Raw genomic sequence first — 20163 nt, 5'->3', positions numbered from 1 at the left:
AGATGATGACATTCTTGGAGAGCCCCGAGTGAGATCGACTCCAGGGCTGGATGTGTATCTGTCGGGAAGTCTTTGGTGGGGGTTCTTTTCAATCCCTAGGATTCTGTATGAAGCCTCCTGAAGATGCCATTCTTGGAGAGCCACCAGAAATGAAAGAGAAGGGGGTTGGGGGGGTCTTTCTGAGGCCATTTCTGCCAGAGAGCTTGGCCTGCCCCCTCCTCCTCCTCCTCCCCTTCCCTTCTCCGCCTCTCAGTCCTTCCTCTGGCTTGGAGCCTCCTCCTTCAGCGCCGTTGCCAGCGGAGGGGACCAGGCGGGAGAAAGAGAGAGAGAGAGAGAGAGAGAAGGAGGGAGGGGGAACTGAGAGCGAGAGACAGACAGAGAGAGAGAGAAAGAGAGAGATGCTGCGACGCTGCCCTTGGTGAGCGGGACTCTGCGCCTGGCTCTGTCTCTAGAGGTGACCCGCTCTAAGGCGCATCCGGACTCTCAGGTGAGATTTGACTCCTTGCTTGGCTCTTTCTTCTGGCTTCTGGGGGGGCAAAAGGGTGTCTTGGTGGCGGGGGAGAAGGGCAGGGAGGGGGGTTAGACACGTCGCCATGTCGGGCGGGGAGGCAGGGACAGAGCAGAGCCCGATACAGAGAAGTCTCTCCCCAGAAACGCAGCCAGGAAGGCGGCTTTTGCTTGCCTACAGAATCCCATCTTGCACAACTTTCCCCCCTTTGCAACCTGGAAAGGCTTGCTGTCCCTGTCCCCACTTGGCACCAGACTCCTTGCGGATTCTCCCCATCTTTGGGGCGCTCTTAGGCATCTCCTCATCCCTCAACATCAGCAGAGTGCCATCTCCCCATCCCAAGACTGTATTCCTTAGCAAGGGGGCAATGAATCCCCTCCAGCAGGCATCACCACCCTATATTAGCCTTTGGAATTGCAAGATCTCGCCCTTCCTCTCTCACCCTTCTTCTTTCTTCTCCATTCATCAACCAAGCCAAGCCAGTGTTGCCCTTCTTTCTTCCTCTTCTGGATGGATTTCATTACCCTTGGACCCCCCCACCCCCAATTGAGAAATGCAGCAGTTTTGTAGAAACCCATTCATTGACCATGAGCAAGTCACACTCTCTCAGCTTCAAAGCCAACTGCCTCGGAACAAAGCCAAAAGGACGGTGACGGAAACCAACATGGAAACTGAACCGCTCATAGAATGTATTATCGAAGGCTTTCATGGGTTGTTGTGAGTTTTCTGCACTGAATGCCCATGTTCCAGAAGCATTCTCTCCTGACGTTTCGCCTGCATCTATGGCAGGCATCCTTAGAGGTTGGGAGTTCTGTTCGAAACTAGGAAAATGGGATTTTATGTATGACCAGAATCACTCGATTGCGGTGAGTTTCCCCGTCTCTATGTCCATGTTCCAGAAGCATTCTCTCCTGACCTTTTGCCTGCATCTATTGCAGGCATCCTTAGAGGTTGTGGGATTTTATGTATGGCCGGAATCACTGGGTTGCTGTGAGTTTCCCCGTCTCTATGTCCGTGTTCCAGAAGCATTCTCTCCTGATGTTTTGCCGCATCTGTGGCAGGCATCCTTAGAGGTTGTGGGATTTTATGTATGGCCAGAATCATTTTGTTGCTGTGTGTTTCTCGGTCTGCATGGCCATGTTCCAGAAGCATTCTCTCCTGATATTTTGCCTGCATCTGTGGCAGCCATCCTTAGAGGTTGTGGGATTTTATGTATGGCCGGAATCACTCCGTTGCTGAGAGTTTCCCTATCTCTATGTCCATGTTCCAGAAGTATTCTCGCCTGATATTTTGCCTGCATCTGTGGCAGGCATCCTTAGAGGTTGTGGGATTTTATGTATGGCCGGAATCACTTTGTTGCTGTGTGTTTCTCAGTCTGTATGGCCATGTTCCAGAAGCATTCTCTCCTGATATTTTGCCTGCATCTATGGCAGGCATCCTCAGAGGTTGTGAGTTCTGTTCGAAACTAGGAAAACGGGATTTTATGTATAGCTGGAATCACTTGGTTGCTGTGATTTTCTCGGTCTGTATGGCCATGTTCCAGAAGCATTCTCTCCTGACCTTTTGCCTGCATTTGTGGCAGGCATCCTTAGAGGTTGTGAGGGAAACTAGGAAAATGGGATTTTTTGGCCAGAATCACTGGGTTGCTTTGAGTTTCCCAGTCTGTATGGCCATGTTCCAGAAGCATTCTCTCCTGATGTTTCACCTGCATCTTCAGAGGTTGTGAGGTCTGTTGGAAACTAGGAAAATGGGGTTTAGATTTCTGAGGAATAATGTCCGGAGTGGGAGAAAAAGACTCTTGTCCCTTTGAGGCCAGTCTGAATGTTGCAATTGGCAGTTTTAACGTCTGGATTCTTACTGCCTGCGGGAATCCTTTGTTGTCAAACAGACAAGAGTTCTTTTTCCCACCCTGGACATTCCACAGATATATAAATCCCTTTTTCCTAGTTTCTTTTGGAAACTAGGAAAACTAGGAAAATTGGGTTTAGATATCTGTGGAATAATGTCCAGGGTGGGAGAAAAAATTCTTGTCCCTTTGTGGCCAGTCTGAATGTTGCAATTGGCATTGAATTGCCTAGCAGTTTCAATGTTGGATTCTTACTACCTGGGGGAATCAGACAAGAGTTCTTTCTCCCACCCTGGACATTACTCCACAGATATATAAATCCCATTTTCCTAGTTTCTGTTGGGAGAGAGAACTCTTGTCTCTTTGAGGCAAGTGTGAATGTTGCAATTGGCCACCTTAATTAGCATTGAATGGCCTAGCAGTTTCAAGGTCTGGCTTCTTACTGCCTGAGGGGAATCCTTTTGTTGTCAAGCAGACAAGTCTTTTCTCCCATCCTGGACGTTTTACAGATATATAAATCTCATTTTCCTGGTTTCCAACAGTCACACTCTCTCAGCTTCAGAGGAAGGCCACAACTACCCAGTGACTCTAGCCATGGAACCTCATTTTTCCTATTTTCCAACCTCTGAGGATGCCTGCCATAGATGCAGGCAAAACGTCAGGAGGGAATGCTTCTGGAACATGGCCATACAGACTGGGAAACTCACAGCAATCCAGTGATTCCTGCCATAAAATCCCATTTTCCTAGTTTCCCTCACAACCTCTAAGGATGCCTGCCATAGATGCAGGCGAAATGTCAGGAGAGAATGCTTCTGGAACATGGCCAGACAGCTCGGAAAACTCACGACAAACCTCTCATAGAATCATGGAATATAAACCCTTTTTCCCAGTTCCAACAGACCTCACCTCTGAGGATGCTTGCCATAGATGCAGGCGAAACGTCAGGAGAAATGCCTCTAGAACATGGCCCCATAGCCCGAAAAAACCCACAAGAACTTAGTGATTAATGTATTGTCGAAGGCTTTAATGGCCGGAATCCATGGGTTGTTGTAGGTTTTTTCGGGCTATATGGCCATGTTCTGGAGGCAATTTTTCTCCTGACGTTTTGCCTGCATCTATGGCAAGCATCCTCAGAGGTAATGAGGTCTGTTGGGACTAGGAAAAATGGGTTTATATATCTGTGGAATGACCAGGGTGAGACAAAGGACTTTTGTGTGCTGAAACTAGGTGTGAATGTTTCAACTGACCACCTTGATTAGCATTTGATGGCCTGGCAGTGGCTGGGGCAATCTTTTGTTGAGAGGTGATTAGATGTCCTTGTTTGTTTCCTCTCTGTTGTTTTGCTGTTGTAATTTTATATCTGTGGAATGACCAGGGTGAGACAAAGGACTTTTGTGTGCTGGAACTAGGTGTGAATGTTTCAACTGACCACCTTGATTAGCATTTGATGGCCTGGCAGTGCCTGGGGCAATCTTTTGTTGAGAGGTGATTATTAGATGTCCTTGTTTGTTTCCTCTCTGTTGTTTTGCTGTTGTAATTTTATATCTGTGGAATGACCAGGGTGAGACAAAGGACTTTTGTTTGCTGGGGCTAGCTGTGAATGTTTCAGCTGATCACCTTGATTTGCATTTGATGACCTGGCAGTGCCTGGGGCAATCTTTTGTTAGGAGGTGATTAGATGTCCTTGTTTGTTTCCTCTCTATTGTTTTGCTGTTGTAATTTCATATCTGTGGAATGACCAGGGTGAGACAAAGGACTTTTAGATTCTTGTGGGTTTTTTTGGGCTATAGAGCCATGTTCTAGAGGCATTTCTCCTGACGTTTCGCCTGCATCTATGGCAAGCATCCTCAGAGGTGTGAGGTCTTTTGTTTGCTGGGGCTAGCTGTGAATGTTTCAGCTGATCACCTTGATTTGCATTCAATGGCTTGGCAGCGCCTGGGGGGAATCTTTTGTTGAGAGTGATTTCATGTGCCTGTTTGTTTCCCCTCTGTTGTTTTGCTGCTGTAATTTTTGAGTTTTTAGCGATTCCAGCCATGAAAGCCTTCGACGATATATTATCACAGGATCTCTGGAGCCATCTGTTTTGGTTTACCAGGTCTTTCTTTATCCGTCTCCTCTTCCACTCATTCCTGGACCGACTTTCCCAGTTTGGAACCCCCCCCCCCCTTTTTTAGTGTTTGGAAAAACACATCACGTTCATTCGGGAGCCTTCTTTTCCCTCTATGAGTTCTGGAATATTGTGCAATATTCCAAAGTGTGCCTTGATGAAGGCCACCCCGTTGGGATTTCACGCCAGGTCGTTCCTATAATTGCTTCCATTCCTTGGGAATGGAGGGAGAACAAAAGTGCAGCTGTTTGCTTGGGTCCCACAGTTTCCGAGGACGGCATCAGCACAATTCCATGCTCTTGGAAGGAAGAGGCAAAGAACAGGGAGCTTAATGCAGGCAAGAGCAGTGGGCTGTTCCTCCTCCTGCTGCTTCAGCATATTTTAAGGAGGCTCAGCACCCCAGGAAATATAACTTTCTCGAGTACAGTTGGAGAGCATGCCTGAGAACAAATAAGGTTGAGAAATGGTATTCCAGCACCTAAACTTGCAGTGGGGAGGAATGCAACAAAGACGGCATCGGCTCATGCTCAACGGAACGACTCCCCACCCCTCTTATGATTCATATGTGCTGGCTTGCTGAGCTGCAGCATAGAAATTCTATTTTAACCCCCAAACCCGGTAATGCAAATAGAGGAATTGGATGACAGGGAGAGGCTATTTATAGGTTGTTCATGAGTTTCAGCTTGGCAGAAATGTACCCAGTTTTTCACCTTTGGGCAAATTCATTAACAAAGGAACTGTGACAGTGAGCTCTGTCAATAGGCTGGAGAACAAATGCTATTTGCAGTTGTGATAGGTGATTTCTCATTGTGGCCCGTTAGAAGGGGAAAACAAAAGTCTTTTCGGTGTGTTGTTGAAGGCTTTCATGGCCGGAATCACAAGGCTGCTGTGAGTTTTCCAGACTGTGTGGTCATGTACCAGAAGCATTCTCTCCTGACGTTTCTCCCACATCTGTGGCAGGCATCCTCAGACTTGGAGGGACTCTGTTGGAAACTAACTACCTCAGCACACTAGAAAATAAATCCACTTTAAATCCGGTTTATTTATTTATTTACTCTATTTGTATACCGCCTTTCTTCACCCGTAGGCAACTCAATACTAGTAATAATAATTCGACTGCTCACTGGAGGGAAAGATACTAGAGACAAAGTTGAAGTACTTTGGCCACATCATGAGGAGACAGGAAAGCCTAGAGAAGACAATTATGCTGGGGAAAGTGGAAGGCAAAAGGAAGAGGGGCCGACCAAGGGCAAGATGGATGGATGGCATCCTTGAAGTGACTGGACTGACCTTGAGGGAGCTGGGGGTGGTAACGGCCGACAGGGAGCTCTGGCGTAGGCTGGTCCATGAGGTCACGAAGAGTCGGAGACGACTGAATGAATGAACAACAACAAAATTATAATTATAATTATATATTTAATTACATGTAATATTACTAATAATATTACAATATAATGGTATAGTGCAATATAGTAATATATACTGATATTGTACTTTGCTAATAATATAATATATTGTATGAAAATATATATTGTAAGCCGCTCTGAGTCCCCTTCGGGGTGAGAAGCGCGGCATATAAGCGCCGTAAATAAATAAATAAATAAGGCGGTTAACAGGGTAAAATTCAACAACCCTGACAACCAGGGTTGTTGAATCAACCCATTACGCAAAGTAAGCATTTGCAGTATAGTTGATTTTGCCCAGGGGCGCTCTTGAGCCGCTCTTGGGGGAAAATAGAACTTGACATATGCGAGTTGTAGTTACTGGGATGTATAGTTCACCTACAATCAAAGAGCATTCTGAACTCCACCAATGGTGGAATTGAACCAAATACGGCACACAGAACTCCCACGACAAACAGAAAATATATATCAGTGATTGGTTGGGGGGGGGGGGGGGGGAGGGTTGTGCCAAAATACTGTTTGCTTACCGTTGAAAATTACCTAGGGCCGCCTCTGCTAACAACCACCATTGCAGACTGCATAGAGAAGCCACTGAAATTCACAAGCATGTGGACAATTTCAACAGAAAGGAGGAAACCATGAAAATGAACAAAAATCTGGCTACCAGTATTAAAAAAACTCTAAAATTACAACATCAAAACAACAGAGAGGAAACAAACAAGGACATCTAACCACCTCTCAACAAAAGATTGCCCCAGGCATTGCCAGGCCATCAACTGCTAATCAGTTGATACATTCACTCCTAGCTCCAGCAGACAAGAGTCCTTTGTCCCATCCTGGTCAATCCACAGATATATAAACCCATTTTCCTAGTTTCAACAGACCTCACTACCTCTGAGGATGCTTGCCATCAGGCCCGTGGCCAGGATTTTGATTCGGGGGGGGGGGGGGTGAGTTTGATTTGGGGGGGGGGGAGTCTGAGTGAAAGAGGGTCTACCCTAGCAAACCTTTTGTATTGTTACCCCAATACCCCCCATGCATATGAGATATATTGAGCATGGTGATCAGATCATGATATGAATACACATAACAGTCGAAGTAATGTACCAGTAAGGCCTTTTCGCGGACCACCATGAGGATTTCGGGGGGGGGGGGGGGGCTGAAGCCCCCAAAGCCCCCCCCCCCCCCCGGGCTACATGCCTGCTTGCCATAGATGCAGGCGAAACGTCAGGAGAGAATGCCTCTAGAACATGGCCATATAGCCCGAAAAAACCTACAACAACCCAGTGATTCCGGCCATGAAAGCCTTCGACAATACATTAAATCCACTTTAAATCCAGTTTATTTATTTATTTACTATATTTATACTTTCTCAACTCAAGGCAGTTAACAGGGTAAAATTCAATGCTTAAAATATCATAAAATACAATTAAAAACATAACATATAATAAAAATTAAACATATCAATAAAATATACATTCATAGTGTCACCTTGTTAAAAACGTTGTCAGGCCTCATTGTCGTCGTTCCATTTTCCTGCGTCAGTTACTCTGCATTTGGAAATGCTTGTTCAAAAAGCCACGTCTTGACTTTTTTTTCTGGAATGTTAAAAGGGAGGTGGCCGATCTAATATCTATAAGGAGGGCGTTCCACAGCTGAGGGGCCACCGCCGAGAAGGCTCTGTCTCGTCTCTGCCAAACGTACTTGTGACGAAGGCGGTAATGAGAGCAAGGCCTCCCCAGATGATCTTAAGGTCCTAGATGGTTCATAAGGGGAGATGTGTTTGGACATATAAGCCTTCTGCAGAATTATGGGGTTTGTTGTTTAGTTGTTAAATTTATATATTTATTTATTTATTTATTGCTTTTATATTCCGCCCTTCTCACCCCGCAGGGGACTCAGGGCGGATTACAGTGTACACATATAAGGCAAACATTCAATGCCAATTTTTGATGTACAAAGATATACAGATGTACACAGAGGCTATTTAACTTTTTCTGGCCGCCAGGGGAGCTGTCGCTTTCATCGTCCATCTGCAACGCTGATGAAGCACTTCCGCATTCCCCACATGCTTCCCCACTGGAATGCTTTGCTGGAGTCTTCTTTATGACCTCATAAATCATTTAATTTAGCCTCCCCACACTTTTTAAGGTGGTACCTTATTTTCCTACTTGACAGGTGCAACTGTCTTTCGGGTTGCAAAGGTCGACAACAGGCTACACACAATTGGTTGGAAACCCACTCCAACCCGGGCTGGCTTCGAACTCATGACCTTTTGGTCAGAGTGATCTTAATGCAGCTGACACTCAGCCAGCTGCGCCACAATCCCGGTAAAGGCTCCTCTCTAAACTACAAACCCCAGAATTCTGCAGGAGGCAGCAACCAAATTTAAAGTGGATTCATTCTCTAGTGTGATGAGGTTTGTGTGGATTGTTGTAAGCTTTCTGGGCTGTATGACCATGTTCCAGATGCATTCTCTCCTAACGTTTCGCCTGCATATATGGCAGGCATCCTTAAGTTGAGAGGTTTGTTGAAACTAGGAAAATTGGGTTTGTTTATTTATTTATGATATTTATAGCCCTCCTTTCTCAGCCATATGGTGACTCAAGGCAGGTTACAGATTGGCCCAATTCGATGTCAGGCATTCATAAAAGTGCCATTAAAATCAATCAACAAAACAATATAAAACATATATAAAAAACGTTAAAGCATATAATCATGGGTGTCATCCTGTTAAAAACATTATCCAGTAACATCGTCTGGCCATTCCATGTTTATGATTCATATTTCTGTGTTATCTATTCCTCTGCATTCTCAAAAGCTTGCTTAACTTTACTTAACTTTTTTTACTGTGGAATATCCAGGGTGGGAGCAAGAACTCTTTTCTGTTTGAGGTATTTTCTGTTGGTCATGGGAGTTCTGTGCGGGAAGTTTGGCCTAATTCTATCGTTGGTGGGCTTCTGAATGCTCTTTGGTTGTAAGTGAACTATAAATCCCAGCAACTACAACTCCCAAATGTCAAGGTCTATTTTCCTCAAACTTCACCAGTGTTCACATTTGGGCATATTGAATAATCATGCCAGGTTTGACCCAGATCCATCATTGTTTGAATCCACAGTGTTCTCTGGGTGTAGGCAAACTACAACTCCCAAACTCAAGGTCAATGCCCACCAAACCCTTCCAGTATTTTCCGTTGGTCATGGGAGTTCTGTGTGCCAAGTTTGGTCCAATTCCATCATTGGTATAGTTCAGAATGCTCTTTGAATGTAGGTGAACTATAAATCCCAGCAACTACAACTCCCAAATGACAAAATCAATCCCCCCATCCCAACCCCACCAGTATTCAAATTAGGGCATATTGGGTATTTGTGCCAAATTTGGTCCAGTGAATAAGAATACATCCTGCATATCAAATATTTACATAATGATTTATAACAGTAGCAAAATTACAATTATGAAGTAGCAATGAAAATAATTTATTGGCTGGGGGTCACCACAACATGAGGAATGGTATTAAGGGGTCGCGGCATTAGGAACGTTGAGAACCACTGGCCTAGCAGTTTCAAGGTCTTCCTGCCTGGGGGAAATCCTTTGTTCGGAGTTTAGCTGGCCCTGGTTGTTTCTTGTCTGGAATGTGAGATATATATATCTGTGGAATGCCTGCCATAGATGTGGGTGAAACATCAGGAGAGAATGCTTCTGGGATATGGCCATACAGTCCAGAAGACTCACATCAACACACAATATTTTCGTCTTCTTTGTGCAACTAAATATGGAGGATGTGATGAAAATGAACAAGGAGGAGAGAGTTATTGTGGTCCTATCCTCATCTTCATTAGAGAAATTATTCATTTTCTTATTTATCTAGCAAATAGCAACGAGCACATCATTTTTATTCCATCAAATAGAAGTTAACGAAATATATTGTTGGAAGTTCGAGTGTTTAAAAAATGCTGTCTGGACAGGATAAACAAAAGCAAGGAGTTGTACATTTGTAAAACGGCTGTATCGTATTGAGAATACAGTTCCGTTTTGTTGTAAGCGGGATCTTATTGAGTTGAGATCTTTGCAACTTTGTGGGAATGCAAAGATGTTTTAGAGGGAGGGAAAGTCCTTTTTCCAAACTCATGGAAATAGTTCTGCCTTGATTGTTTAACAAAGAACCCCGTGTGCAAGGAAAGGAATTGCATTCCCATCTCAAAAGCAGTACTTGGGCTTCTTAATTCCTTGGCAAATCAGATTATCTGATGTCTCTCTCTGTTATTATCGGACACTCACACCTCCCTCCGTCTGTATGTCACTGAGCTTTAAAATGTCATTGTTTTGTTTTTTCATCCTCGGTTTCATGGTACCCACCACTTTACATCAGTGAAGGTTTTCTGGGTTGTTGTGAGTTTTCAAGGCTGTATGGCCATGTTCCAGAAGCATTCTCTCCTGACATTTCACCCACATCTATAGCAGGCATTCTCAGAGGTTGAGGACCCAGTTGGAAACTAGGCAACTGGGATTAATATATCTATGAAATGGAATGACTAGGATGGGAGAAAGAACTCTTGTCTGTTGGAGGCAAGTCTGAATGTTGCAATTGGCAACCTTGATTAGCATTAAATAGCCTGCAGTTTCAAGGCCTGGCTGGTTGCCTAGGGAAATCCTTTGTTTGGAGGTGTTAGCTGGCCCTGATTGATTCTTGTCTGGAATTCTGTTGTGTTTTTTTTAGTCTTGTTCTTTATTTACTGTGCTGATTTTAGAGGGTTTTTTTTTAAAAAAAAAAATACTGGTAGTCAGATTTTGTTCCTTTTCATTGTTTCTTCCTTTCTGTTGAAATTGTCCACATGATTGTGGATTTCAATGGCTTCTCTAGGTTTCTGAGTGGACCAGTCATCCATAGAAGTTTGAGATATGCATAATGCTGTGAGTGGACTGATTACTGGGTTGTTGTAGTTTTTTTCGGGCTATATGGCCATGTTCTAGAGGCATTTTCTCCTGACGTTTTGCCTGCATCTATGGCAAGCATCCTCAGAGTGATTACCATTTGAATTCCATATCCAAGCAAAAGCTTTCAGGAAATGGGAAGGGTTTCACGAGCTCTGACGTTAAATCATGATTGCACATTCACATCCACAAAGGTAGGGGAAGGAATCCTGTGGCCCTTGCAGTGTGAGTTGATTGCAGTTTCCAGCAGCATTGCCAATAGTGAGGTATGCTGGGAGTTTCAATCCAGCAACATTGGAAGTGTCAAGTGATTTTCACTCCTCCTTTAGAATAATATATGCATTCATGCTTCTGGACAATAATGCCTACCAGTGTTTACATTTGGGCATATTGAGTATCCGTGCCAAGTTTGGTCTTGACCCATCACTGTTTGAGTCCACAATTCTCTCTGGATGTAGGTGAACTACAACTCCAAAACTCAAGGTTAATGCCCAACAAACCCTTCCAGTATTTTCTGTTCATCATGGGAGTTCTGTGTGCCAAGTTTGGTTCAATTCCATTGTTGGTGGAGTTCAGAATGCTCTTTGATTGTAGCTGAACTATGAATCCAAGCAACCAAAACTCCCAAATGTCAAAATCTGTTGCTCATGAGGGTTCCGCGTGGGAAGTTTGCCCCAATTCTATCATTGGTGGGGTTCAAGGGTCTCTGAGTCTATAAATCCCAGCAACTACAACTCCCAAACACCAAGGTCTATTTTCCCCAAACTCCACCAGTATTCACATTTGGACATATTGGGTATTTGTGCCAAGTTTGGTCCAGATCCAGAGTGCTCTCTGGATTTATTTATTTTTTTGTCGTGTCAGGAGAGACTTGAGAATCTGCAAGTCACTTCCGGTGTGAGAGAATTGGCCGTCTGCAAGGACGTTGCCCAGAGGACGCCCGGATGATTTTTTGATGTTTTTTATCATCCTTGTGGGAGGCTTCTCTCATGTCCCCGCATGAGGAGCTGGAGCTGGTAGAGGGAGCTCATCCGCCTCTCCCCGGATTTGAACCTGCGACCTGTCGGTCTTCAGTCCTGCCAGCGCAGGGGTTTAACCCACTGCACCACCGGGAGCTCCGGTATAGGTGAACTACAATTCCAAAAGGTTTTGGAGTTGTACCAACCCCTTCCAGTATTTTCTGTTTGTCATGGGAATCCTCTGTGCCAGGTTTGGTTCAATTCCATTGTTGATGGAGTTCAGAATACTCTTTGATTGTAGGTGAACTTTAAATCCCAGCAACTACAACTCCCAAATGACAAAATCAATTTCCGCCAACCCCACCAGTATTCAAATTTGGGCATATCGGGTATTTGTGCCAAATTTGGTCCAGTGCATATCAGATATTTACATTACGATTCATAACAGTAGCAAAATTACAGTTATGAAGTAGCAACAAAAATAATTTTATGGTGGCGCAGTGGGTTAAAGCACTGAGCTGCTGAGCTTGTTGATCGAAAGGTCGCAGGTTCGATTCCGGGGAGCGGCGTGAGCTTCCGCTGTCAGCCCTAGCTTCTGCCAACCTAGCAGTTCGAAAACATGCAAATGTGAGTAGATGAATAGGTACCGCTCCGGCGGGAAGGTAACGCCGCTCCATGCAGTCATGCTGGCCACATGACCTTGGAGGTGTCTATGGACAACGCTGGCTCTTCGGCTTAGAAATGGAGATGAGCACCACACCCCAGAGTCAGACATGACTAGACTTAATGTCAGGGGACTACCTTTACCGTTACCTGGGCGTCACCACAACAGTATTAAGGGATCGCGGCATTGGGAAGGTTGAGAACCACCGATGCAGGATCAAACTATTAAAATGTGAAACAGAGTTCGAAATCTCAAACGTTGTCTTCAAATGCCTCGGAGTCATTGTTATCTCAGGCTGTTAAAGTGAATGTCTGGAAAAAATCATTTAAAACTGCTTTAATTCCAAGTAAAACATAGAGTTTTAGAAGGAGAGTCCATGGGTTTGGCTGTGCCTGCTTTGTTTGTGATTACTGCTCAAGCTGAATTGAAGAAATGGCATTGTGTTTGTGAAAGGCGCTGCCAGGCACGTCATGCCTTGAGGCGGCATTCGCAGGAAGTCTCTAGCCCTTGCCCGTATGGTATTTAGCAAGCCTTTCTCAAAGAGCCGGTCCTTGCTGGCACGAGAGGGCGCTGATGCTCTTTTCCAAGGGGAAGCTTCGAAAAGCCCATCTGCTTTTTAGGCCACGGCGGAAAACTGTTTTGTTACCACCAGCACTGCGCCACCTCTCAGGGGAGATGAAATTCAATCTCACTGTGGTTCAGGGTAATGCTCTGGCAGTTTGTCAGGATTAACATCTTTCGAGTCGGTCTTTCTCGTGTTACCTTCAGCATCATATCGCCCACTTTGGAATTCTCCGCAAACTCCTAGAATTCTTTATCCCAAGAGTATCTGATGGAAGAACAAGCCGGTTCTACTTTCCACCTTTTCACATTTTTTTCAACTGATGCATTTAATCAGAAATGAAGTGTTAAATTTCCCAAACCGTGGCCAGCATCTGAATTTTGACCATAGTGAGTTAGAGAACTTAGAGAACATAGTGAGTTAGAGTCACATAATCATAGAAACATAGAGTTGGAAGACACTTCATGGGCCATCCAGTCCAACCCCCTGCCAAGAAGCAGGAAAATTACATTAAAAGCACCCCCAACAGATGGCCATCCAGCCTCTGTGTAAAAGCTTCCAAAGAAGGAGCCTCTACCATACGCCGGGACAGAGAGTTCCACTGCTGAACAGCAGGAAGTTCTTCCTAATGTTCTGATGGAATCTCCTTTCTTGTTGTTTGAAGCCGTTGTTCCATGTCTTAGTCTAGCTCTAGCTTTGTGGTAGGGCACGTTCTTTTTGTGCACAAGGTCCAAGATGGTGATCCTGGCATTGAAATGTTAAACTTAACAAGCAGTAGGTGATGGAAATGACTCCCCTGTGTGCCTAACATCCCAGACAGGCACTGCCAAACAGATAAGATTGTCATTTGCTAAATGCACAAATATATCCTGAATTGACTACTGCAACACACTCTATATGGGACTGCCTTTGAAGACTGTTTGGAAGCTCCAATTTGTCTAAATAATTTACAGTGGATGTGCATCTGTCAGGAGGGCTTTGATGAGTGGCCTTTGGTGGTGGTGGGGTTCTCTTCAATCTTTAGGATTCTGTATGAAGACTTCTGTAGATGATGACATTCTTGGAGAGCCACAAGTGTTAGCGATCCCAGGGTTGGATGTTCATCTGTTGGGAGGGCTTTGATGAGTGGCCTTTGGTGGTGGTGGGGTTCTCTTCAATCTTTAAGATTCTGTATGAAGACTTCTGTAGATGATGACATTCTTGGAGAGCCACAAGTGTTAGCGATCCCAGGGTTGGATGTGTATCTGTTGGGAGGGCTTTGATGAGTGGCCTTTGGTGGTGGTAGGGGGTTCTCTTCAATCTTTAAGATTCTGTATGAAGACTTCTGTAGATGATGACATTCTTGGAGAGCCACAAGTGTTAGCGATCCCAGGGTTGGATGTGGATCTGTTGGGAGGGCTTTGATGGGTGGCCTTTGGTGTGGGGGAGGTCTATTTAATCTCCAGAATTCTGTATGAAGGCTCCTGAGAATGCTGTGTGTGTGTGTGGGGGGGGGGGGTCTCTTTAGGGTTCTGTATGAAGGCTCCTGAGGATGACATTCGTGAAGAGGTACAAGTGAAAGTGACCCCAGGGCTGGATGTGCATTTGGCGGTAGGGGGGTTCTCTTCAATCTTTAGGATTCTGTATGAAGACTGCTGTAGATGATGACATTCTTGGAGAGCCACAAGTGAGAGCGACCCCAGGGCTGGATGTGCATCTGTCGGGAGGGCTTTGATGGGTGGCCCTTGAGGGCGGGTGGGGTGGTGGTGGTGGTGGAGGTCTCTTCAATCTCTTGGATTCTGTATGAAGGATGTATGAAATTGGAAGCTCAAATTTGTCTAAATAATTTACAGTGTAAATGTATAGGTGTTGATCCAGAGCGATGCCCCACTGAATTCACAGAATCATAGAATCAAAGAGTTGGAAGAGACCTCATGGGCCATCCAGTCCAACCCACTGCCAAGAAGCAGGAAAATTACATTAAAAGTACCCCCGACAGATGGCCATCCAGCCTCTGTGTAAAAGCTTCCAAAGAAGGAGCCTCCACCATACTCCGGGACAGAGAGTTCCACTGCTGAACAGCTCTCACAGTCAGGAAGTTCTTCCTAATGTTCTGATGGAATCTCCTTTCTTGTTGTTTGAAGTCATTGTTCCACGTCTTAGTCTCCAGGGAAGCAGAAAACAAGCTTGCTCCCTCCTCCCTGTGACTTCCTCTCACATATTTATACATGGCTATCATGTCTCCTTTCAGCCTTCTCTTTTTCAGGCTAAACATGCCCAGTTCTTTAAGATGCTCCTCATAGGGCTTGTTCTCCAGACCCTTGATCATTTTAGTTGCCCTCCTCTGGACACATTCCAACTTGTCAATATCTCTCTTCAATTGTGGTGCCCAGAATCGGACACAATATTCCAGGTGTGGTCTAACCAAGGCAGAATAGAACATGGGGAGCATGACTTCCCTAGATCTAGACACTATGCTCCTATTGATGTAGGCCAAAACCCCATTGGCTTTTTTTGCCGCCACATCACATTGTTGGCTCATGTTTAACTTGTTGTCCACGAGGACTCCAAGATCTTTTTCACACGTACTGCTCTCAAGCCAGGCGTCACCCATTCTGTATCTTTGCATTTCATTTTTTCTGCCTAAATGGAGTCTCTTGCATTTGTCTCCGTTGAACTTCATTTTGTTAGTTTTGGTCCATCATCTCTCTAATCTGTTGAGATCATTTTGAATTCTGCTCCCTTGATCCTTGATCATTTGGGCCTGTTCTCCAGACCCTTGATCGTTTTAGTCGCCCTCCTCTGGACACATTCCAGCTTGTCAATATCTCTCTTCAATTGTGGTGCCCAGAATCGGACACAATATTCCAGGTGTGGTCTAACCAAGGCAGAATAGAGGGGTAGCATTACTTCCCTAGAACTAGACACTATGCTCCTATTGATGCAGGCCAAAATCCCATTGGCTTTTTTTGCCGCTACATCACATTGTTGGCTCATGTTTAAGTTGATGTCCATGAATGAGTATTCCTCACCTAAGAAAACCTTCTGAAATCCGCTGGGTAGCTATAAACCTCATAGACACACAGAATTGTAGGTGTAGAGCTGCAGCATTTTGAAGCTGTCTGTCCAAGATACTTTGATGCCTGAGGTGGAATAGCAAAATCAAGGCAGTTATTTTGGATAAAGGGACAGGAAACCACATTGGCAGCTGTTCCCCATGAAAAATGCAGCCATAAGAAACCAAAAAAAGCTTAAACATGCTGTCTTGTCATCACACCTAAAACTGATTGCCAGATGTAGCTGCCTCATTCTGCACAAAGCTCCTAGATAACCTCATGTTTGCAGCAGAAACTGGAAGAAAATGTTTTGGCATTTAAACATTTATTGCATTTAGAGCCTACTATCCCTTCGTTGGTTACAGAACCCCTTGCATCAGCATTCACTGTGGAATGCCATTTAAAAAATAAGAAATGTTAATGTTGCATGCATTGGATGGGAAAAAATGGGTTCACAAAAGCTTCTGGAGAAACTACTACTCTATGTTTATCCTCATGGCATTGCTGGGAAACTGAAATCTTTTAATGTATTGTCGAAGGCTTTCATGGCTGGAATCACTAGGTTCTTGTGGGGGTTTGTTTCGGGCTATAGGGCCATGTTCTAGAGGCATTTCTCCTGACGTTTCGCCTCTGAGGATGCTTGCCATAGATGCAGGCGAAACGTCAGGAGAAATGCCTCTAGAACATGGCCCTATAGCCCGAAAAAAAAAACCCCCACAAGAACCTAGTGAAATCTTTTACATTTATTTATTTATCGTATCAGGAGCAAACCAATGTATTTGAGAAAACACAAAGTTTAAAAACTTGATGTGCTGTCGCACGCTAGGCCTGTGCATAAGACTGTAGAAGGATATAAATTCTGTGTGCCCAACGGGACGCTGGGGCTGCCTCAGATTAAAGGCCCTTGGATTTCCTTAAAACAGAGTCTTTGAATTGCTCAAAGTTTCAACAAAGTTGTTTATTAATGAAAGCAAACAGGCACTTTAAGGCTTTAAAACAAACAGTCTATTGGCTCTCTCAGTCTATTGGCGCTCTCTCAATCTTGTCCACAGGGAACAGGCACTATCTTCATAACTGTAACTAATGGGGAAATCCTTAACTTCTAATCTGGGCAGTCTGTCTTTGCCTCTGTTGGCGTGGAGCCCCTACACCCGGAACCAACTGCTTCTGGCTTCCGCGAGTGACCCTTACCAAGCAGAGCTTTGTAGACTTCCAGTGGAAAAGGAGTTCAGGTTTCTGTGATGGCTGGCTGAAGTCCCTCTGCAAAGGAGCTGTAAGGCTGTATGATCCTTGGCCAAGCTGTGGGCTGTATAACCCCGGCCAAGCTGTGGGCTGTATAACCCCGGCCAAGCTGTAGAAGACGAAGCTTTCTACAGGAGCTCTTGGTATTATGTCCTGTGCGAAAGGCTTCTCTGTCTGGACTGACCCAAAAAGGCTCCTATTCCCTCCAAAAACCCAAAAGGGGGCGGGACCAGGGAACCTAACTATAATTGACAGGTGGCTTGCCCTATGATTGCAGCCAAAAGAAGCCACCTATCTGCAGAGTCCCTGAAATTTAGGACTGCAACAAACATTCAATGCAAAACACACAAAATTGGAGCTCCTGGTACAGCTGTACCTGCACACTTGACATTCTATTGCAGTGGTTCTCAACCTTCCTCATGCCTCGACCCCTAAATACAGTTCCCCATGTTGTGGTGACCCCCAGCCATAAAATTATTTTCATTGCTATTCATAACTGTACTTTTGCTACTGTTGTGAGTTGTAATGTAAATACTCAACATGCAGGATGTATTTTCATTCATTGGACCAAATTTGGCACAAATACCCGATATGCCTAAATTTGAATACTGTTGGATTTGGGGGAGATTGTAGCCCAATTCAAGGTGCAGGTGCTTACCTACAAAGCCCTAAACGGTTTGGGACCTGCCTACCTGCGTGACCACATCTCCGTTTATGAACCCACGCGCTCTCTTCGTTCATCTAGAGGCCCTGCTCGCGATCCCACCTGCATTGTAGGCGCGTTTGGTGGGGACGAGGGACAGGGCCTTCTCTGTGGTGGCCCCCCAACTTTGGAACACCCTCCCCAAAGACATCAGACACGCCCCCACGTTGGCAGTCTTTAGGAAGAATTTGAAGACCTGGCTGTTCCGATGTGCCTTTCCAGAATAAGAAAACTCCAGTAAGCACTTTATAGAGTCCCAGAAGCACTTTATCAGAACTTTAAGATTCTCTGCACACTGCACTTCCTTGAAATCCGATAGACCACCTGTCACACCCAGCACTTTTTAATCTGTACCCATTACTTTGGCCTGGCCCTGTTTTTATTGTGTTATGGTGTATTGTTTTGTTGTTTTTACTGTTATTGCTTTAATGTTTTTGATTTGCTTTGAATTGTATTTGTTATGCTATTGTTTTGTTGAGGCCTTGGCCTTTGTAAGCCGCATCGAGATGCTAGCGGGGTACAAATAAAGTTAATAATAATAATAATAATAATAATAATAATAATAGTTCACCTACATCCAGGGAGCATTGTGGTCTCAATGATGGATCAGGACCAAACCTGGCACAATTTTGTCATCTGGGAGTTGTAGTTGCTGGGATTTATAGTTCACCTACAATCAGTGAGCATTCTGAACTCCACCAACGATGGAACTGAACCAAACTTGGCACACAGAACTCCCATGACCAACTGGAAGAGTTTGGTGGGTATTGAGCTTGAGTTTTAGAGCTGTAGTTCACCTACATCCAGAGAGCATTGTGGACTCAATGGTGGATCTGGACCAAACTTGGCACAAATACTCAATATGCCCAAATGTGAACATTAGTGGAGTTTGGGGAAAATACATCTGAACATTTGGGAGTTGTAGTTGCTGGGACAGCATTCATTTGAAAGTGTAGATGAATGCTCTGTTTCCTTGTCAGCTTAGGTAAAGGTAGTCCCGTGACATTAAGTCCAGTCATGTCTGACTCTGGGATGTGGTGCTCATCTCCATTTCTAAGCTGAAGAGCCAGCGTTGTCCGTAGACACCTCCAAGGTCATGTGGCCGGCATGACTGCAAGGAGCGCCGTTACCTTCCCGCCGGAGCGGTACCTATTGACCTACTCACATTTGCATGTTTTCAAACTGCTAGGTTGGCAGAAGCTAGGGCTGACAGCGGAAGCTCACGCCGCTCCCTGGAATCGAACCTGTGACCTTTCAATCAACAAGCTCAGCAGCTCAGTGCTTTAACCCACTGCGCCACCGGGGGCTCCTGTCAGCTTTGTGTATCATATATAATTGCATCCCTGGAAAGTCCAATTATATTAATATATTCGTTCTTGCCTTACCAATAATTGCAGAAGAAGAGGAATTTAAAGAGATCTAGCAGTGTATTTCAGGATCAAGGTATTATCGCACAAAATGATACTGGATTTTTCACCCCAGACATAATCAAAATTTATTCTAGTTAATTTCATCTTACTTAATGTCATAGCTACATCTATAAAAAATCCTGGTTAAATTAGTATATGAGTCAAGGTAAAAGTAGACAGGAATTGCCATTTGCAAACTGTCTTGAACTTGTATAATAGTATTGACCTTTTCCACCCCGACTCTCAGCACAGAGCTATTTTTTTAGATCTGAAAAGATTTTTGAACTAAACTTTGTTAAACTTGCAATCTGCATATTTGCTTCTCAGAGAAATGACATTAAAATTAGTCTAATTTCCCAATCAAAACCGAAGCTGAGTTTGGTGCAATAATTAACATGATAGCAACAAAAAAAGCTAAAACGGAGACTTCCAAAGATGTGACAGATGCCTGTTATTATGACCGTGCTTCTTTTATAAAAGGTTGTGTTGAAGGTTGTAAAGCTCATTTTCTCTAGTTAACAATTTTTTTCATAGAATTTCATAAGCCATCTGTCTTCAATCTAGAAATATATATAATATATATTTAAAATAAAAAAATTAAATTTAACACAACCGTTTCACAGTGGAAGCAAATACTAGAAAAGTATACTACCTCACAGGCAATAACATGAATTAGTTAGATTGCAATGTTTAGGGTCCAAACATTGCACAACTGAAAAGTATAGGCCAGCATTTCTCAACCTGGGGGTCGGGACCCCTGGGGGGGGGGGTTGTGAAGGGGTGTCAGAGGGCT

At 44.4% G+C, this 20163-nt stretch overlaps 1 protein-coding gene across 2 annotated transcripts in view; it reads left to right on the top strand.

Annotated features, from left to right (window-relative positions):
* The first annotated feature begins 246 nt into the window (after window positions 1–246).
* CDH11 (cadherin 11) overlaps window positions 247–20163 on the top strand; it is a 191384-nt gene continuing 171467 nt past the window's right edge. For both annotated transcript variants that reach the window (XM_060788438.2, XM_067471041.1), the window contains exon 1: window positions 247–487. The gene's annotated coding sequence lies outside the window, so the exon portion shown is untranslated. The remainder of the gene's footprint in view (window positions 488–20163) is intronic.

This window comes from Anolis sagrei, chromosome 8 (genome assembly GCF_037176765.1).
Source record: "Anolis sagrei isolate rAnoSag1 chromosome 8, rAnoSag1.mat, whole genome shotgun sequence".
Taxonomy (NCBI): Eukaryota; Metazoa; Chordata; class Lepidosauria; order Squamata; family Dactyloidae; genus Anolis; species Anolis sagrei.
The sequence above is the reverse complement of the archived record's forward strand: the minus strand, read 5'-3'. Positions and strand labels throughout refer to the sequence as shown.